Source organism: Coffea arabica, chromosome 1c (genome assembly GCF_036785885.1).
Source record: "Coffea arabica cultivar ET-39 chromosome 1c, Coffea Arabica ET-39 HiFi, whole genome shotgun sequence".
Lineage (NCBI taxonomy): Eukaryota > Viridiplantae > Streptophyta > Magnoliopsida > Gentianales > Rubiaceae > Coffea > Coffea arabica.
This window is the reverse complement of record NC_092310.1, coordinates 20,893,012-20,914,013: the sequence shown is the minus strand read 5'-3', so window position 1 is coordinate 20,914,013 and position 21,002 is coordinate 20,893,012. Positions and strand designations below refer to the sequence as shown.

Below are 21,002 nucleotides of genomic sequence, written 5' to 3'. Positions count from 1 at the left end.
GTCTGATGTTGAGGGATCATGAGGCGTAGGCTGCGAACTTGAGGCATGGACTTCAGCAGTTGTAGGAGTAGACTCAGTTTGTGGTTCTTTCTCTTGTGGAATAGGAGTTGACTCAGTGCGTGACTCCTTTTGGTGCACATGTTCATCTTCTTGCGGGATAGAAGGGGCAAGCAGATTTCTTTTGTCTAGAAAGATGGCTTGTTGTTCAGATGTCATGGTCATCATTAGACCATCTTCAAGAAGAAGGACATGTTGTTTGAGTTTCTCAAGTAGGAAGATGACTTCATGATTGGATGAGGTGGGTTGAATAGAGGATCTTCTAGGATGAATGGAAAAAGGGTGAAGTGACGTGTGTGAGAATCTCAAAAAAAAAAATAAAATAAATATATATATACATATATTGCATTTGCATTTTAGACTTTTAATAAATTTTATTTTTATTTTTATTTTTTCTTAAATAAGTACGTAAAAATAATTTTTATGTTACAAATAATTTAATTGTGCAAAATATTAAATTATTTGATTCTTGCCATGTTGAATTAATATTTCTTGATGTAGATTATTTTATTGCCTTAATATTAATTCTTTGAATTTCGATAGCCAATTTTAAGTGTTAATAATGTTAAGTGTCAACGGGAACCCTAGAATTAAGACGAAATCGATTTTAGGTCAAAACCCTTTATAATTACACTTAGGACGTTAAAATCTCGATAATTGAATTTTTACGAGATTAGTATACTAGTAGGCTGTCAAATTGCATTTGGGGTAAAAATTTTGAAATTAGATTACGAATGAGGACTTAAGTGGAAATTCAGACAAGATGCCAAAAGACCAAATTAGCCCTTCCTCCATCTCAAATTAACTATGCAGTCACGGAACTTCATTGGGCAAACTTCAAATCCAAGCACTTCCATTTTTGCCGGTTCCATTCTGTGACGATCCCACCTCTCCCTAAGGTGAACCAAAGGGCTCGGCGGACCGCCTGCCCAACTCTCGCCGGGACTCAGTCGTTCGCTTCAGTTCTCAATTGAAGTACAATATAAATCTCAAATATTACATCCAAAGATCCGTAAATCTAATTGTACTTCAAACTAAACCACAAGAGATACAAACAATACCAATTTTCCGAATAAGACAAAGGCCCTCAATTCTCACATAAGTACAAGTACAAATCATCCTAATCGAGTGATAGCGCGAGTATAAGTCAAAATTCAAAACAGCTAGACTACGCTAGTTTGTACACGTCTCACGCCTTGCTCGTACCCCTGTAAGGAAAACAAAACTAATGGAGTGAGCTAAAGCTCAATGATGTTCCAAATATCAAATTGTCCATCAAATAAAGTAAAAGTAGCATGATAGTGAAATAGCGGGCAAAACAAGTCAAGAATGAAGTAATAACACTTCATATAGTCAAAGAATAAATATTCCGCATTTCACATGTAAGGATACTGTTGCTCCTATATTAGCTCCACCATAGCCTGATCGATTGGTAGTTGACACTCCGTCAACTTTCAAGTGAGAAACTAGTCCAGTAGAACACCACTTAACTCCAATCTCCGTCCACCGATCAAACCCCCTACCGGGCCCGAACTCCACAATAAACACTGGTGGTAATACTCGAGTATACCGACTAGTCAAGGAGATAACCCTCCACTTGATATCACTAACTACGTAGGGTTCGTTATCTAATCGACCAGGCCCTTGCCGGCTCGACTCGACTAACTAGCCACAGGGTTTCTGGAATTCCAGGCAAGATACAATTCATATGCATGTATAGCAAGTTAATTGCAATCGATGAACAAGAACAAATCACATTAGGGCAAGTGCGATAAAGTACACTCTTGCCCTATTAATTCACTTCTATATCATGTAATTACATTGGTCAAGTATTAAACACAAATGTCAAGTTCAATCAGATATTTGGAAGCACTCACCAAAGATGTAGTGCTTTTACAGATCACGCTCAGGTAGTACTCCTGATTTGGAGTCCAAATCTGCGATAAAACATCGTTTAAGAGCTTTGAAAATCGACCAAAGTTCGAAACTTAAATGTTTCATTTAACGAGAATCATGTAATTAAAACTTATTTGGAAAATATCTGTAAACTCATACTCGCACTTAAAACATTGAAACTTTAAAGTGATTAACCTTGAAATCTCCGTTTGAGTCGAAGTGACGAGAAAATATATTTCTATTAGTCGTTACTTTCATTTTTCCAAGGGTACAAGTTTCGGCCGAATTCTAACTTATATATCTCTATGAAAGAAGACTTGAATACCCTAGATGGTTCAAGTGAGATTCGTTCCCGAATCCTTACTCAAGTCGCGAGTACCTATACCTAACTCTCGAGTGAAAATTTGGGCAGCATGCCCTTTGTGTTTACCTATTTTCCAGCCATTTATGGCTTCATTATTTTTCTCAATTCAGCCCCAAAACACACACAAGCAATGTTATCAACATAGCCCTTCAATTAGGCTCCAAAATCAACTAGTTACAACACAAATCTAATAAAACAATCAGAAATCGGTTTTGAGAACAAAAAGTTAACAACAGATTTGACATCTTATAGCATTTTGGTCACAACTAGGGCTATGTTTATCGGATTGGGGTACACATTATACCGTTTGTTACAACTTTCATGTTTTGACCTAAACCTAATTCGGCCTCTAACATGGACGAATGAAGCTAGTTAGAAGCAGGGCAGTTCAATTTTTAAAGCTGGAAAATTTGATGAATTCAAGGTTTATATTCTCATTCATGTCTTAAACTACTATCCCAACTCCCTATCCAAGCTTATAGACATCATATGCTATCTAAACAACAAGAAATACAACTGAACGACTCAAACCCTAACTCAAAAATCTACCATAACCATCAAAACTACGTAAATAACTATCATTAGCCAAGAATATGAGTTGCTGTACAAACTTAAACAAGATTAAGCGAGTGAAAATGAAAAACAGCCTTAACCTTGCCAAAGATGCTTTCAAGAGAAACCTCAACTCAGTCCCAAAGTCACACATAAGCAATCTTAACACAATAGCCTTTCAACTAGGCTCAGTGTCATCCACACACAAGGCAATTTTAGCATGTAAGCTTCACTTGGAAATTCGGAAATGGTGGCTAAAAGCTAAGTACAAGTCTTGACCGCTTTAATTAAGGTAACTTGTTAAGAGCGTAAAAGTTTGAGGAAAGGAGAGATACATTAGCGAGAGAAGTTCAATAGGGATACATTTGAAGTCAAGGAAGTGAAAAAATCAAGGTAAGAGATTGGAAGTAGGCCGTCTGAGGTTTTAAAGTCAAGAAGCCCGTTTCTATGCTTCAGGAATCTACTGAGATGAACAGTAACAGTAAACTTTAAAAATTCACAACTCGAGTTCCACAAGTCGAAAAATTATGAAAGTTATACCGTTGTAAAATAGATTTTTAGTACTGCCACATCCCAGAAGACACTTTTTAGAGATTCAAATCACAAATAGGCCAAATATTTGATCCAAGTCAAAAATTCATTTTCCTGAAGAAACAGGACAGCCTACTTTGAGGACTCACGAACAGTAGTACACATGGAGGAAAAATATGAAATTTGTACAGAACAAAGGTCCATGAGTCTAGTTTCAAATGCCGCTGACGGTACCTCAATCGGATTTTTCTACACCAAGATATAAGCATTTTACTGAGACTGGTCAGTGAAATCCGAAAATCTGGAAACTCATTTTTCACTTGTGAAAAACTCTTTTTTTCCTCTTTTAAAACCACAAGACTTTTATTCAAACCACCCAGACACTTAAGTATGACATTCATACCAGCAATTCTAACATAATTTAAGCATCAAATTTTAACAAAAGCCAAAGAAATATACATATATTCCAAGTTTAAAGTCTTGTGAGATGTTTAGACTAAGATTAAATCATTTTCTATCCAATATTCAAAGATTAAGGCAAATGATATCTTTGATATATTAGAATTAAGATCTAGATTCCGACGTACGAAACTTAGGGTTTTTCTCTGGAAGGCTTTCTAAAAATAGCGTAGGGTTTGCTGTCTCCTTGGACAGCCGGCGGTCACCACGCATGGTGGCGCCTCAGCCTTGGGCTGATGGACAGTCCCCTTGTACGGCTAAGTCCTTCGCCCAACTCTTCTCACAGCCTGTTGCCTCTCCAATCCAGGTGAAGCCGATGTCCACATACAAAGGGGAGGCGGCTGTGGTCTTTTCAAAGGAGGAGGCCGGCAAGCTTGCAGCGCCGTTCCGCTGGGCATTGGTGGGCAAGTTCTCCCACGGGCGGCCAAGCTTAGAAGAGGTTAGGAAATTCTTCTCATCCCTGGACTTGAGGGATCAGGTGTCGGTTGGCCTCTTGGACTACCGCCATGTTCTCCTTAAGTGCGCAGCCGAAGCAGATTTCAACCGCATCTGGACGTGAGGACTCTGGCAATTGGGCAAGTATCCCATGCGAGTTTTTCGTTGGACGAGGGAGTTTCACGTGCAGAAGGAGTCGTCTCTGGTTCCTGTTTGGACTACATTACCGGCGCTCCCCATCCATTACCATGATAAGCATTCTCTATTTTCCATTCTTGCTCCAGTGGGGAAGCCGCTCTTTCTGGACTCAGCAACGGCAGCAGGGACAAGACCTAGTGTGGCTAGGGTGTGCGTGGAGGTAGACTTACTCAAACCCATTTGCTCAAGGGTGTGGGTTGCTGTGGAGGGAGAGATGGGGTTTTGGCAGAAGATAGTAATTGAAAACCTGCCAAAATATTGTAACAATTACTGGAGGTTGGGTCATTCGGCAGGGGAATGTAAGAAAGCTGGCTTCAGTGAGATTGGGAATTTGCGTAAGGGTTCCAATGGTCAACAGGAGAAGTTCCGTGAGCAGCCTCTTCTTGGGTCTTCTGTGGGCGAGGAGAGAAACGATACGGCAGCGGCATGGGTCCCGGTTGGTACTGGTGGAGAGGGTGTTGAGGAGAAGAGAGTGGGGCAGCGCTTGGAGGTGGCACTGGTGGCAGATGGGGGGCACCGTGACCAAACTTGCGAAGGGTCTGCTACGGGTGAGGAAGGCACTCAACTGCGGGAAGACGTGGCGGTGATACCTGGGACGTCAGTCACTTACATTCCGGCAGCGGCATTAGCGGTTCCAGCAAGCGTCCCTATTGGTGCTGGTAGAGGTCGCCCAACAGTTGTGGAGATGGCAGTGGGGCAGCGCATGGAGGTGACATTGGTGGAAGATGAGAAGCTCCGTGAGCAGCCTGCTATGGACGAGAAAGGAGTTGACTGCAGAAAGATGTTGTGGTGTCCCCTGGTTCTTCAGCAACTCACAACCCAGCAGCAACACTTGCAGTCCCAGCAAGTGTCCTCGTTGGTGTTCATTCTGCAGTTGTTGAGATGGCAGTTGGGCAGCGCATGGAGGCGACGCAAGTGGAATGCGACCCGACCGTGGTTATGTCGGAGATAGGGAGGGGGAATGCAGGGGTTCAGCTATCATGCCAAGGGATGGGCAGTTGGGCTGGACATGTGGGTGGAGGTGAGGATGGGGTGGAGGAGGAGAGTTGTGAGAGGGTGATAGCGAGGTCAGTGGAGACGGGTAACCTGTCTCCGCGGCCGAGGAGTCATGGTGAATGGGATGCAGCCTCTCTACTGCACCTTAACGTTGATCAGTGTTTGGCCTTGGAGCAAGGCTACAAGCAAGTGAAGGGTAAGGGTACTCGGGCGGTTCGTCCGTCGGATAGGCAGTTACGGTCGGCGTCAACATCATCCAAAAATTCTTTCCAGGTTCTTCCCCATGATTAATGCACTTTTTTGGAATATTAGAGGAGTTTTTAAGGCTCCTAATTTGAGAAGGCTTAAAAAGTTAATTCGGTTGTATAGTGTTCAATTGGTAGCTATTTGTGAACCAAAACTGGATGTGGTGAGCATTGAGTCCATCCGTGTTCGGTTATCGTTTGATGCCGTGGTGGTGAACTTGTCAGAAGACATTTGGGTGTTTTATAATTTACCGTTTGTTTGTTCGATTGCTGGAAATTCTTCTCAGCATATTTCGCTCTTGGTGCATCACCCGTGGATGCCCCAAGCCTTGCGCTTCTCGTTTGTGCATGCCAAGTGCACAGTGGAGGAGCGGCAAGGGCTGTGGCATGCTTTATTGCTTGAGAAACCGGCGTCTCAACCATGGTGTATCTGCGGGGACTTCAATGTGGCCATCTCTCCTCATGAAAAGAAGGGGGGCCGTCCTTTTGGCGTCTCGGAGGGATTGGAACTCATGTCTTTTATGGAGGCTGCTGAGGTGTTTGATGTGGGCTTCTCAGGTTCTAGTTTCACTTGGTGCAACAATCATCACGGAAGGGCTAGAATCTGGAAGAGGTTGGATAGGCTTCTAGTCAATGCGGAGTGCTCGGACTTACCGGCGCGCATTTCGGTATCTCACTTAGCATGGCATCCATCCGACCATGCACCGCTAAAAATTTCCTTTGCCTCACGTACGGATGACAAGCCACGTGCTTTCCGGTTCCTTAATGTTTAGACATCTAAACCGTCTCTTATGGAGGTTATTCGCACAGCTTGGCAGACGGAGCAACTGGGATCACCCATGCGGGTTCTGTCTTCCAAACTGATACATACTAGACGTTCCATCCAGGAGTGGAATAAGCACACGTTTGGGAACATATTTGATGCGTCACGTGAGGCTGAGGTGGCGGTGTGTAGGGCAGAGGCAAGATTGGAGACTGAAGGATCAGATGAGGCTCAAGTGGAGCTTAATCTCGCACAGGCGCAGATGAATCATGCTTTGTCGGTCGAAGAGCAGTTTTGGAGGCAGAAGGCAAGGGTGAAATGGTTACGTCACGGGGATGGCAACTCCAAATTCTTCCATGCTGTCTTGAGGCAGAGGCGGGTACAAGGGGTCATTCATAGGATTAGGAACGTGCATGGTGCTTGGGTCGAAACGGACGACGAGATATCCAATGAAGTTGTCCGTTATTTTTCAGAGCTATTTTCTGAGCCGGCTGGCAATGCAATCGATCTGTTGCATGTGATCCCATCCATTGTCACGGCTGAGGAGAATGCTTACTTGGAGTCTGATCCGTCTTTCAAGGAGGTGCGGAGGATCGTTTTTGACATGGACGGTGAGAGTGCTGCTGGTCCGGACGGATTCACCGGGAGGTTTTTCACTTTTGCTTGGGAGGTGATTGGGCAAGATGTTTATAACGCGGTGTTGAGCTTCTTCTGCGGGGCGGAGTTACCTCGCTTTGTCACCTCTACTTCCATTATCTTGCTCCCGAAAGGCCCGAACCCTCAGGATTTCTCGCAGTTCAGACCGATTAGTCTGTGCAATTTCTTCAATAAAGTGTTGTCCAAGTTACTGGCAGTTAGATTGGCCCCTCTCTTGCCGAGATTGGTTTCGCCTCAGCAGACTGGTTTTGTGAAGGGCAAAAACATCTCGGAGAATTACCTCCTCGTTCAAGAGTTATTTTCAGGAATGCGCAGGTCTTCAAGGGGTGGGAATGTCGCATTGAAGTTGGATATGGCCAAGGCGTATGACAGGGTGTCGTGGTTATTCTTGGTGAAGGTTCTGCGGTGTTTCGGGTTTGGAGAAAGAGTTATTGACATGGTTTGGCGACTGATTTCCAATGTATGGTTCTCAGTTATCATTAATGGAGCTCCCTATGGGTACTTCAGGTCGAAGAGGGGGCTGCGTCAGGGGGATCCGTTGTCACCTACTCTTTTTGTAGTTGGAACGGAGGTGCTTTCTAGGTTCTTAAACGCCCTAGTGCTTCACGCAGGCTTTCAGGGATTCACGGTTCCACGGGGGTGTCTGGCCGTCACGCATCTGCCCGTTGCGGATGACGTGTTGATTTTTGCTAATGGTTCGGCTCGAGCCTTGCAAAAGATCGTTCGGGTGCTGGACTTATATCAACAATCATCGGGCCAGCTTATAAATAGGCACAAAAGTGGGTATGTGGTCCATCCTTCTGTCTCGGGTGCCCGTAGAGGGGTAATTGAGCGTATCACTGGCTTTCCTAGACAGCACACACCAATCCGCTACCTGGGGTTCCCACTGTTTTTTGGAAAGAGTAAGGCCGCTCATTATGGAGACGTGAGCCAGACGATTCTTGGGCGAATTCTTTCATGGAAGTCCAAGTTTTTATCTCAGGGAGGCAAGATCGTGCTCATAAAACATGTGCTATCATCTATTCCTTTACATCTACTTTCGGCTTCGGTGATCCCGGCTTCAGTGTTCACTGTCATCGAAAGGGTTTGCTCGAATTTCTTGTGGGGTTCGACAGATAGGGGAAACCGGTATCATTGGATCCGATGGGATCACTTATGCTTTCCGAAGGAGGAGGGGGGCGTGGGGTTCAGATTGCTCAGGGACGTGTATACGGCCTTCTCTCATAAGCTGTGGTGGAAGTTTCGCACAGGTTCTTCTCTCTGGGCCGTTTTCTTACAAGCAAAATACTGTCGATACTGCCATCCCTGTCAGGTGGAGTATAAGCAGGGTTGTCTTCTACCTGGAAACGAATGGTCAATGCGAGCCGACAAGTGGAGTTAGCCATGCGGTGGCTGGTTAATGCGGGAACCTGTGACTTCTGGCACGACAACTGGTTGGGCTCTGGAGCTCTGTTTCTTAGAACTCCGGTCAATGGGGCATTGACATTCAAGGACTTTATCAGAGACGGGAGGTGGGATTCACTGGTACTAGCCCAATATTTCCCAAGTGACATCATGGCACTAATCTTGCAGCACCCAACCCCAGAGGGAGAGCGGCCAGACGAGGTTGTTTGTATGCCAACGCCTTCTGGGCAGTTTTCCTTGTCATCCGCCTTCCAGGAGGTGAGGCAAGCTCGGAATGCTTCCTAGCTATTTTCGCACATTTGGCATCCTCACATCCCACTGAAGGTATCATTCTTTATGTTACGGCTTCTGAGGGGGAGGCTACCGTTAGATGACATACTGGGGAAGTTTGGCATCCAAGGTCCGTCCAAATGTTTTTGTTGCTCACTGTCCGAAGGGGAGTCTATAGAGCATATTTTTGCACAAGGACAGTTGGCAAAGGCGGTCTGGGATTTCTTTGGAGCCACTTGTGGACTATTTCTATCTCAAGTCCCATTGCGCGATACATTGGTTGCTTGGTGGCTGTCTTCCCAATCTGATGTGCATAAGCGATTAGTGGTTGATATTCATCCGAGTTTTATCTGTTGGCATGTCTGGAAGGCGAGGAATAAGGCAGTCTGGGAAGGAGTACACCTGTCGTGCGGGGAAGTCTGTCGTGCCATTCTTCGGGATGTCTCCGAGGTGGTCGCGGGTAAGTTCGGCAAGGTGACGGTGGCATTGACTTTCAACCAGTTTCTTGATCAAATTTCTGCCCACAGGCCCATACAGCGCTGCAGATTAGTCCGGTGGCATGCACCGAGTGGTGGGTTCATGTTGCTTAATACTGACGGGTGCTCCAAGGGCAATCCCGGTCCTAGTGGTGGGGGTGGAGTCCTACGGGACTCAGCCGGTCAAGTGTTGGTGGGGTACTCGGACTTCTTGGGGGTCAATACTAGTCTGCGCGCTAAGGCCTTGGCGCTGTTAACGGGCCTTCGTCTCTGTGTCCACAAAGGGTATACACAGGTTCGAGTACAGTCTGATTCGTTGGTTTTAGTGGGCATCCTGCAACGGCGGTTCCAGTGCCCTTGGCATATTCGTAGAGAAGTAGCCCACATTTGGCAGATCGTCGACGATCCAGGGTTGTTTTCTCATTGCTTTAGAGAAGCGAACAAGGTGGCTGACATCCTAGCTAATGAAGGGCTTTTACACCCGCAGGTTCCTGTTATGGTTTATGATCAGGCTCAAAACCTTCCGCAGCTGGCTAAAGGGGAAGTCAGGATGGATAAGTTAGGTTTTCCTTCCATCCGTCTGTACGGATTCTATCCTCTTGACTAGTCTTAGTCTCTGTTTGTAAGTTGATGTTGGTTGAATAAAAAAAAGATATATTGTTTGGACAAAAAAAAAGATTAAGGCAAATGAACTCTTCATTTGTTCCATTTAAGTTAAACCAGATTCTAAGTTGTTTGTAGTTTGGGTTTTGTTCCCCTACACCAGCTTTTTAAGTGTTAAAAACAATCAATAAGATGCACATGAAAACTAGGACAAGATGTTATAAGATGTTTTATACAAAATTTATAACCAATTATCTTGGAAATTTCAAAATAACACAAGAACTCTACCTCCTAACTCCCTCGGCCAGCACACATGTTTCCAGCTACATTATCTCAGAATTTTCAACAAAGTTCTACCTTTCACTTGCTTAAAACACTAAACACTTAGTATATTTTCTGTCCAATCTAATCTAAAACAAACTTGCATACAATTCCAGCAGCAATTCCACCAATTAGCCTCAAATAATCCTGTCATCAGCAACATATAACCTTTAGCAAATGTTAACAGTGTAAGTATGAAACTGCCTTTCTCAAGTTTATGCATTCTCTCACTCCCAACTTAACATATAGGGGTTGTTGTTATGTTACAAGATAACTTAAGCAGCAGTATAGAATTTATAACCAGGGATTCGAAAAGAAAAGTTAGATAAAACTCTATTCCCTCTCTCGGCTAAAGCTGGAAAATTTCCAGTAACTTTCCTTTAGCAATTTCTAGCTCAAACTTCCAACTTTTCACAAGTTTTCCCAGCTAAACCTCTTATAAACTTAAGATAAATATATTGCATGCATTTCTTAACATTATTCTCCAAAGAAATATTGATAACAAGTTGCAGATTTAAATTTTCACTCTCGGTTTCTGCAATTTTCCTTTCCTACAGCTTTTCTGGTGCTACACAGAATTTCCTTCAGCCAAGAGCTCATTTTCCTAGCTAAGTTCAACAAGCAGCTTGTATATATTCAATTATACTAAATAGGCAGGAAGTTATTGCAGAATCTTACCTCTTTTCCCCTAGAATTCGATAATTGCAGACTGCCCTAATTCTCTGCTTCGGTTCCTCAAATTTCTTGCACTAGATTCTCGCTCCAGTTCTCCTTGCTTTACTCTCTCTCGGTTGTGGTTAGCAAGTGTTGAAGCTAGCAAAATTTCTTTCCCTCACTCCCACTTCTACTCTCAGTTTTGGGGTTGGAGAAAAGATAGCTTAGCTCTCGGTTGTTCCTCTTTTGCTCTTAGCAAATTGATACCAAATGGAATCCACCAAATTTTAATCCTTTGTTCAGTCTTATGCTTAGCCGAGAATGGTCAATTCGGTTGCATAGTTAATTGCTCAAGTGTTGAGGTTAAAATGGTCTTTTAAATTAATTTATTTACTTGCTAAGGAGTTGAAATTTTATCATCTTCAAATATTGCCTCAAACTTTAGTTTGTTCCAATTTGCATACACCTATAAGAATTTCTCATGCCATCCTAGGATAGTTTCAAATATCAAAGTAAATAAAATGAAATAAATTCAAGGCATACATATAATTTTCTCGGGTTCTCACATTCTCCCCCTCATATAAAAATTTCGTCCTCGAAATTCAAACCTTTAATTATGAAAAGTTTCGGATATTCCTTCTGTATTTCTTACAGTTTCCACATCACTTCCTCCAATCATCATGTTTCCACCTGATCTTAACCCAAGGAATTTGTGTCTTAGCGTTTTCCCCTTTCCAATTTAAGTATTGTATACTTCCCCAAGTATATAAAATTCAATTTCTTTAGTTATACAATTCAACTGGGCATTATACCAAATTAAAAAAAAAATCTATACCTATGATAACCTTATAAACCTGACGTTATCGCTCCCTAAACTCTATATCTCTCACAACTAGTCGATTTACAAATATGTGATAATCAATTATGCATGCATACAATTGCAGTTAACCATAACCCAGAAACAAATAGAAACACATTCACTCCATACATATCATTACTATAAAGCAATTCATGATCAATTAAATTATACCACATAACAAAGTCAATTAAAACATATATCAAGCTCAAGTACACTTTAATAGGAAGTCAAACAAGTCTGTAGTATAAGTACATTCAGTATCCAAACATGGCAAAGTTCTGACTCAATCATCCCGACCTATTGGTTTATTGGGTCAGTCCATAATAGAGCTGGTAGATCCTTGAAATTCCTACCTTTATTTACAAAAGATCTTTTTTTTTTCAGATCGATCATAGCCTATCTCATACTAGCTGTCGGGTTCAAATATCCCAGTAATATCATTCCATTCAATAGAACTATCAAGTCACGGCTTCCACATTAGTCTGTCCTAACTTCCAAACTTATGAGATAATAAATAAATCAAATTTACTAACTTTTAAAGTTTATACATGTTCTCACTCTTTCCTGCTACTTGTTATCAATACTTGTTATATCACCTACTTATAAACATGTTACGATAAGTTTTTCCTTAGGCCCATAACTGCAACGATTCAACATAACATTATTGCCCTAATAATCACAATCTACCACATATTACATTTCTCTGAATTCCACTGCAAAATAATTCATTTTCTTATTTCATCCATCTAAGTCTTGCCATAATAGTTAAAACACCATTAACCTAAACCTTGTTTTAATCTTATCTATTGATAGGAGTTTATTTTATACTGACTACTGTGTATAATCATCCTAACATAGCCAAGGTGACAATCTTTTCAAAGTGCACTTACTAATCCAATTACCCTATTAGTAACACTAATCAAAATTCCTTAGTAAATTGTAGATCTACTACGTCTAATATCGAATCAAATAGTATAATCATTATCTAAGTGCATCAATGGCTCTTAAGTATTCTAAATGATCTCATACATTTCATACATTGGCTTTTCTATTGGACATTAGCCCCAAATAATCCTCCAATAAAATTCAAGGAGCCACAATGTCATCGAGAACTCACATATAATCATTTGCAAATGGTTGCATACTAATCACATGGCAAATTCGTCAAACTTATCTCACCTCAATTTTGAAAACTCTCCTTAAGGTTTAGAGCTATTCACAACTGCGTAGTTCTTACTTAAACTACTATTTCACTCAAATTCTGGGTCTAAACCCACATTTTTGGGTAAGAGATGACATATAATCCATTTACCATTGAACAACTAGAAAAATTATTCATCTTAAAAGGCAGAGTTTGCACTAATCTTTAAGATCTCACTACTGGCTCTTTCCCTTTAACTTCAAAAGCTAGACCTGGTCCCATCGTTTCTAGTTTTCCAAATTTAATCATGATTCCTAGTCAAATCATAAGGCAATATACTAAATTCTTCCCAATTTGCAAATACACCCTTGAATGAAATATCTGGTATTCGGGTACAAGAATCTGACAATAGGATATTTCACAACTCAGGCTAGCCAGTCCCAAGAGTAAATCACCTATATTTGAGATTCCTACCCAACATACATATCTAATTCCCTTAGAAATTAGCAATAGTAATTAGTTCAAAACTTAATAGGTCATTCCCCACAATCTGAGAATCCTCTCCCGGCTTGAGCTCATTAAGAGCTCTGATACCACCTGTGACGATCCCACCTCCCCCTAAGGCGAACCAAAGGGCTGGGCGGACCGCCTGCCCTGCTCTCGCCGGGACTCAGTCGTTCGCTTCAGTTCTCAATTGAAGTACAATATAAATCTCAAATATTACATCCAAAGATCCGTAAATCTAATTGTACTTCAAACTAAACCACAAGAGATACAAACAATACCAATTTTCCGAATAAGACAAAGGCCCTCAATTCTCACATAAGTACAAGTACAAATCATCCTAATCGAGTGATAGCGCGAGTATAAGTCAAAATTCAAAACAGCTAGACTACGCTAGTTTGTACACGTCTCACGCCTTGCTCGTACCCCTGTAAGGAAAACAAAACTAATGGAGTGAGCTAAAGCTCAATGATGTTCCAAATATCAATTGTCCATCAAATAAAGTAAAAGTAGCATGATAGTGAAATAGCGGGCAAAACAAGTCAAGAATGAAGTAATAACACTTCATATAGTCAAAGAATAAATATTCCGCATTTCACATGTAAGGATACAGTTGCTCCTATATTAGCTCCACCATAGCTTGATCGATTGGTAGTTGATACTCCGTCAACTTTCAAGTGAGAAACTAGTCCAGTAGAACACCACTTAACTCCAATCTCCGTCCACCGATCAAACCCCCTACCGGGCCCGAACTCCACAATAAACACTGGTGGTAATACTCGAGTATACCGATTAGTCGAGGAGATAACACTCCACTCGATATCACTAACTACCCAGGGTTTGTTATCTAATCGACCAGGCCCTTGCCGGCTCGACTCGACTAACTAGCCACAGGGTTTCTGGAATTCCAGGCAAGATACAATTCATATGCATGTATAGCAAGTTAATTGCAATCGATGAACAAGAACAAATCACATTAGGGCAAGTGCGATAAAGTACACTCTTGCCCTATTAATTCACTTCTATATCATGTAATTACATTGGTCAAGTATTAAACACAAATGTCAAGTTCAATCAGATATTTGGAAGCACTCACCAAAGATGTAGTGCTTTTACAGATCACGCTCAGGTAGTACTCCTGATTTGGAGTCCAAATCTGCGATAAAACATCGTTTAAGAGCTTTGAAAATCGACCAAAGTTCGAAACATAAACGTTTCGTTTAACGAGAATCATGTAATTAAAACTTATTTGGAAAATATCTGTAAACTCATACTCGCACTTAAAACATTGAAACTTTAAAGTGATTAACCTTGAAATCTCCGTTTGAGTCGAAGTGACGAGAAAATATATTTCTATTAGTCGTTACTTTCATTTTTCCAAGGGTACAAGTTTCGGCCGAATTCTAACTTATATATCTCTATGAAAGAGGATTTGAATACCCTAGATGGTTCAAGTGAGATTCGTTCCCGAATCCTTACTCAAGTCGCGAGTACCTATACCTAACTCTCGAGTGAAAATTTGGGCAGCATGCCCTTTGTGTTTACCTATTTTCCAGCCATTTATGGCTTCATTATTTTTCTCAATTCAGCCCCAAAACACACACATGCAATGTTATCAACATAGCCCTTCAATTAGGCTCCAAAATCAACTAGTTACAACACAAATCTAATAAAACAATCAGAAATCGGTTTTGAGAACAAAAAGTTAACAACAGATTTGACATCTTATAGCATTTTGGTCACAACTAGGGCTATGTTTATCGGATTGGGGTACACATTATACCGTTTGTTACAACTTTCATGTTTTGACCTAAACCTAATTCGGCCTCTAACATGGACGAATGAAGCTAGTTAGAAGCAGGGCAGTTCAATTTTTAAAGCTGGAAAATTTGATGAATTCAAGGTTTATATTCTCATTCATGTCTTAAACTACTATCCCAACTCCCTATCCAAGCTTATAGACATCATATGCTATCTAAACAACAAGAAATACAACTGAACGACTCAAACCCTAACTCAAAAATCTACCATAACCATCAAAACTACGTAAATAACTATCATTAGCCAAGAATATGAGTTGCTGTACAAACTTAAACAAGATTAAGCGAGTGAAAATGAAAAACAGCCTTAACCTTGCCAAAGATGCTTTCAAGAGAAACCTCAACTCAGTCCCAAAGTCACACATAAGCAATCTTAACACAATAGCCTTTCAACTAGGCTCAGTGTCATCCACACACAAGGCAATTTTAGCATGTAAGCTTCACTTGGAAATTCGGAAATGGTGGCTAAAAGCTAAGTACAAGTCTTGACCGCTTTAATTAAGGTAACTTGTTAAGAGCGTAAAAGTTTGAGGAAAGGAGAGATACATTAGCGAGAGAAGTTCAATAGGGATACATTTGAAGTCAAGGAAGTGAAAAAATCAAGGTAAGAGATTGGAAGTAGGCCGTCTGAGGTTTTAAAGTCAAGAAGCCCGTTTCTATGCTTCAGGAATCTACTGAGATGAACAGTAACAGTAAACTTTAAAAATTCACAACTCGAGTTCCACAAGTCGAAAAATTATGAAAGTTATACTGTTGTAAAATAGATTTTTAGTACTGCCACATCCCAGAAGACACTTTTTAGAGATTCAAATCACAAATAGGCCAAATATTTGATCCAAGTCAAAAATTCATTTTCCTGAAGAAACAGGACAGCCTATTTGAGGACTCACGGACAGCAGTACACATGGAGGAAAAATATGAAATTTGTACAGAACAAAGGTCCATGAGTCTAGTTTCAAATGCCGCTAACGGTACCTCAATCGGATTTTTCTACACCAAGATATAAGCATTTTATTGAGACTGGTCAGTGAAATCCGAAAATCTGGAAACTCATTTTTCACTTGTGAAAAACTCTTTTTTTCCTCTTTTAAAACCACAAGACTTTTATTCAAACCACCCATACACTTAAGTATGACATTCATACCAGCAATTCTAACATAATTTATGTAACATCCCGAATATTAGGAGGTTGTTTGTGAAGAAAATATTAAAGTGTATTTCTTTGGGGTTTGATTTAAAACCTTATTTTGTTTTAAAAGACTAGAAACCCTAATATTTTAGTCAAAACCCTAGTTTACTTGTGACTAACCGGTTTTCCTAAATCTCTCCTATTTTAATTGAAACTCTAATTTTAATTACTGGAATTGGAAAATTCCTCACGTTTTCTTAAAAATTTCCTTTTATTTGAAAATTATTATTTATTAAAAGCTCTACTACCCAATTGTTCAACAATAAGTGCAGATGAACCTAGAAAATAGGGTTTTACACTTCGGTTTCAAGATTTGAGCAAAATTAGGGTTTTCGCGATTTTCCGCCGGATGAATTTTCGGTACTGGCCAAGGATCAATTTGGTGATTAAAAGTGACTTTTAAGTGAGAAATAATATGTGAATAGGAGCAATGACATAAGGTTAGTGAATGGGAAATAAAAACCCTAATACGTGTGTTTTTAAGAGAAAAAAACGCGAACCGGCGGGTCTCGCGCACTACCGATTGAACGCACCACTTGACCACCATTTTTCTTACCAAACAAGCTTATTGACTTTTGAGCAAAATATCTTCTTCCTTGGCAGCTGCTTTGACCAAATCCTAAGGCTAGAAATGCAAGGAAAAGAAAGAGAAAAATGAAAGGTGGAGGTGGCGACACTTGTCGCCATCCTAGAGTTACTTGGCCAAGTGAGCAACTAACCTTCTTAAACCAATTTTCTGCACTTTCCTCTTCATTTTTCCAGCAGCTGGCCGAACCAAAGAGAGTGAGAGAGAGCAAGAAGAAAACACCATCCTACCTCTTGATTTCTAGCTACAAAGTAAGAAACAAAAGAAATAAACCGATTAAACTTACCTTTGAGTGATTAGTTAGTGATTGTTGGTGAGATTTTGGAAAGGGAAAGCTAGGGATATACTTGGTGAACTCTAATCAAGGTAAGGAAGATGATCTCTCTAATTTTTTTTACTTTCAATCTTGTTTAAATTAAGCTTAGTAACTTAATTTGTGGTGAATCATGGATGTTATCATGTTTTGGAAGTTTTCCCCTTTTGATATTATGAACTAGGGTTTGAGGACTTGCTGCCAACTTGATGTATGATGCATATATGTTGTAATTAAGGTTATAAAAGGGGCTTTGGTAGTGATTAGAACAAGAAAATTGAGAAAGTTCCATTAAATACCAAAAATTCCAGAATCTGGAAATTTTCCCCATCTTTCTGTCCGGTTTTGTATCCCTATGATAGAGACCGAATTGGCCTTAGGTCAAAGCATGAAAGTTGTAGAGAATGGTATTTTATAGGTGCCTACAAAATTTCAGCTCAATCGGAGCAACGTAGCTCGTGAAAAGACCAAAATACCCTTACTGTTTTAAGTTTTTCCTCAGCAGTCCGTTTGGTCAGTTTATCCAGTTTATCACATTTTTCCACTAGGATCCGTACTGATTTAGCTTTTTACCAAAACATGAAAGTTGTATTATTCTGACTTAGCTTTCAAACGCCTCTAAGAACACCTGAATCGGACTTTTGTAACCTGAGATATGACCATTACAGTACAATGCGGTTAGACAGCCGATGAGTTAGATTTTAGTTCTGTAAATTAAGGATTTGACTAAGTTGCATTGGAAACTGGACTAAGTGACCTTCATGAACATTGTAGCCCTGTGTCTTAGCTTCGAAACGGCATAAGTTGTGCCTCAATCCAATAAGCGTAGCCTCGGATATGTTATTTCCGCATCCACACGTCAAATCTATCTTGTGCTAGATTGTATTTCTGCACTTGTTATTATTGTGATTCTTATTCTTATGATATGATGAGCCTATGGAACGGCTTTTGACTTGAATTATGATATGTGTGACTTTGGGTTGTGGCTGAGGAAAAATAATGAAGCCTAAATGGCTGGAAAATTAGGTAAACACAAAGGGCATGCTGCCCGAATTTACACTCGAGGACTAGAAAACTATATTTGCAACTTGAGTAAAGGTTAAGTGAATATCACTTGAACTAGCGGGAACCTTTGCTACTATGTTTATCGAGGGTTATACATTAGGACTTGGCCGAACTTGTATCCTTAAGAAAATGATATGAATCACTATGAAACCGTTTTACTTGCACTTTTGACTCAAAAGTCATCTTCAAGCAAACATGTTATCAAATTTTTCAGTTTGAAGAGCGAGCAACTGTTTCACGACTATTTCTCAAGTGAATTTCAATTTCTTGACTCTTATTGAACAAAACGCTTAAGTTTCGAACCTTGGTTGATTTTCAAAGTTCTCAAGTTAAGCTTTATCGCAGATTTGGGCTCCCAACCCGGAATACCACCCAGACACGAGCACTAGAAGCACTATTTTGGTGAGTGCTTCCAAATATCCGATTGTACTTGATACATGTGTTCCTTACTTGACTTGTATGATTACATGAAAATGAATGATAGGGCAAGGGTGTACTTTACCGCACTTGCCCTAATATGACTTGTTCTTGCTATTGATTATACTTGACTTGCTCTACATGTACTTGAGATATGTCTTGCCTGGAATTCCAGAAACCCTGTGGCTAGTTAATCGAGTCGAGCCGGCAAGGGCCTGGTCGATTAGATAACAAACCCTGGGTCACTAGTGAGGTCGAGTGGAGTGTTATCACCTCGGCAATCCGGTATACTCGAGTATTACCACCCGTGTTTCATGTGGCGTGCGGGCCCGAAAAAGGGGGTTGATTGGTGGACGGAGATTGGCGTGTAGTGGAGTTTTATTTTGGACTTGTTATGACTTGAAAGTTGACGGAGTGTCAACTACCACTTGACCAAGCTGGAATGGAGCCGTAATATGAGTACTGTATCCTTATATGTGAATGTGAATCTAATATTACTTGGCTAGCTGAAGTACTATTTCCTTGATTTGACTTGTTTGCTCGCTATTTCACTATTATTTTGCTATAACTTGGTTGTTGACCAATTTGATATTTGGGAACTTCACTGAGCTTTGGCTCACCCCGTTAATTTGTTTTCCTTACAGGGGTACGAGTGACGCGAGAGACTTGTAAAAGACTAGTGTAGTCCTTTGTTTTTGACTTTCGACTTTTTGGTCTTGTACTCGCGCTATTCCTCGAATGGAACATGTTGTACTTGGATTGTATACGTTTTGAACTAGTTTGGTGTATTGAGACTTTGTACCTCGATTTCTATCAATGTAAATTATAAGTTTGAATTGTGAATGTTATTTATGGTTCATGGATGTGTGTACATGACTCGATTGAGATAGTGAGTGAGTCCTGGCGAGAGTTGGGCAGGCGGTCCGCCGAACCCTTTGGTACGCCTTAGGGGGAGGTGGGGTCGTCACAATTTAAGCATCAAATTTTAATAAAAGCCAAAGAAATATACATATATTCCAAGTTTAAAGTCTTGTGAGATGTTTAGACTAAGATTAAATCATTTTCTATCCAATATTCAAAGATTAAGGCAAATGAACTCTTCATTTGTTCCATTTAAGTTAAACCAGATTCTAAGTTGTTTGTAGTTTGGGTTTTGTTCCCCTACACCAGCTTTTTAAGTGTTAAAAACAATCAATAAGATGCACATGAAAACTAGGACAAGATGTTATAAGATGTTTTATACAAAATTTATAACCAATTATCTTGGAAATTTCAAAATAACACAAGAACTCTACCTCCTAACTCCCTCGGCCAGCACACATGTTTCCAGCTACATTATCTCAGAATTTTCAACAAAGTTCTACCTTTCACTTGCTTAAAACACTAAACACTTAGTATATTTTCTGTCCAATCTAATCTAAAACAAACTTGCATACAATTCCAGCAGCAATTCCACCAATTAGCCTCAAATAATCCTGTCATCAGCAACATATAACCTTTAGCAAATGTTAACAGTGTAAGTATGAAACTGCCTTTCTCAAGTTTATGCATTCTCTCACTCCCAACTTAACATATAGGGGTTGTTGTTATGTTACAAGATAACTTAAGCAGCAGTATAGAATTTATAACCAGGGATTCGAAAAGAAAAGTTAGATAAAACTCTATTCCCTCTCTCGGCTAAAGCTGGAAAATTTCCAGTAACTTTCCTTTAGCAATTTCTAGCTCAAACTTCCAACTTTTCACAAGTTTTCCCAGCTAAACCTCTTATAAACTTAAGATAAATATATTGCATGCATTTCTTAACATTATTCTCCAAAGAAATATTGATAACAAGTTGCAGATTTAAATTTTCACTCTCGGTTTCTGCAATTTTCCTTTCCTACAGCTTTTCTGGTGCTACACAGAATTTCCTTCAGCCAAGAGCTCATTTTCCCAGCTAAGTTCAACAAGCAGCTTGTATATATTCAATTATACTAAATAGGCAGGAAGTTATTGCAGAATCTTACCTCTTTTCCCCTAGAATTCGATAATTGCAGACTGCCCTAATTCTCTGCTTCGGTTCCTCAAATTTCTTGCACTAGATTCTCGCTCCAGTTCTCCTTGCTTTACTCTCTCTCGGTTGTGGTTAGCAAGTGTTGAAGCTAGCAAAATTTCTTTCCCTCACTCCCACTTCTACTCTCAGTTTTGGGGTTGGAGAAAAGATAGCTTAGCTCTCGGTTGTTCCTCT

The 21,002-nt window shown here is 40.4% G+C and overlaps 2 long non-coding RNA genes across 2 annotated transcripts; both read right to left on the bottom strand.

The window, feature by feature from the left end:
- Window positions 1-1,124: 1,124 nt before the first annotated feature.
- On the bottom strand, window positions 1,125-11,126 carry LOC140006379 (uncharacterized). The gene is made up of 3 exons (XR_011813983.1): window positions 10,906-11,126; window positions 1,935-1,994; window positions 1,125-1,265 (listed from the first exon to the last, which is right to left on the bottom strand). It is a non-coding gene; the product is annotated as an uncharacterized lncRNA (long non-coding RNA).
- Window positions 11,127-13,672: 2,546 nt separating this feature from the next.
- On the bottom strand, window positions 13,673-21,002 carry LOC140006377 (uncharacterized). The gene is made up of 3 exons (XR_011813982.1): window positions 20,782-21,002; window positions 14,482-14,541; window positions 13,673-13,813 (listed from the first exon to the last, which is right to left on the bottom strand). It is a non-coding gene; the product is annotated as an uncharacterized lncRNA (long non-coding RNA).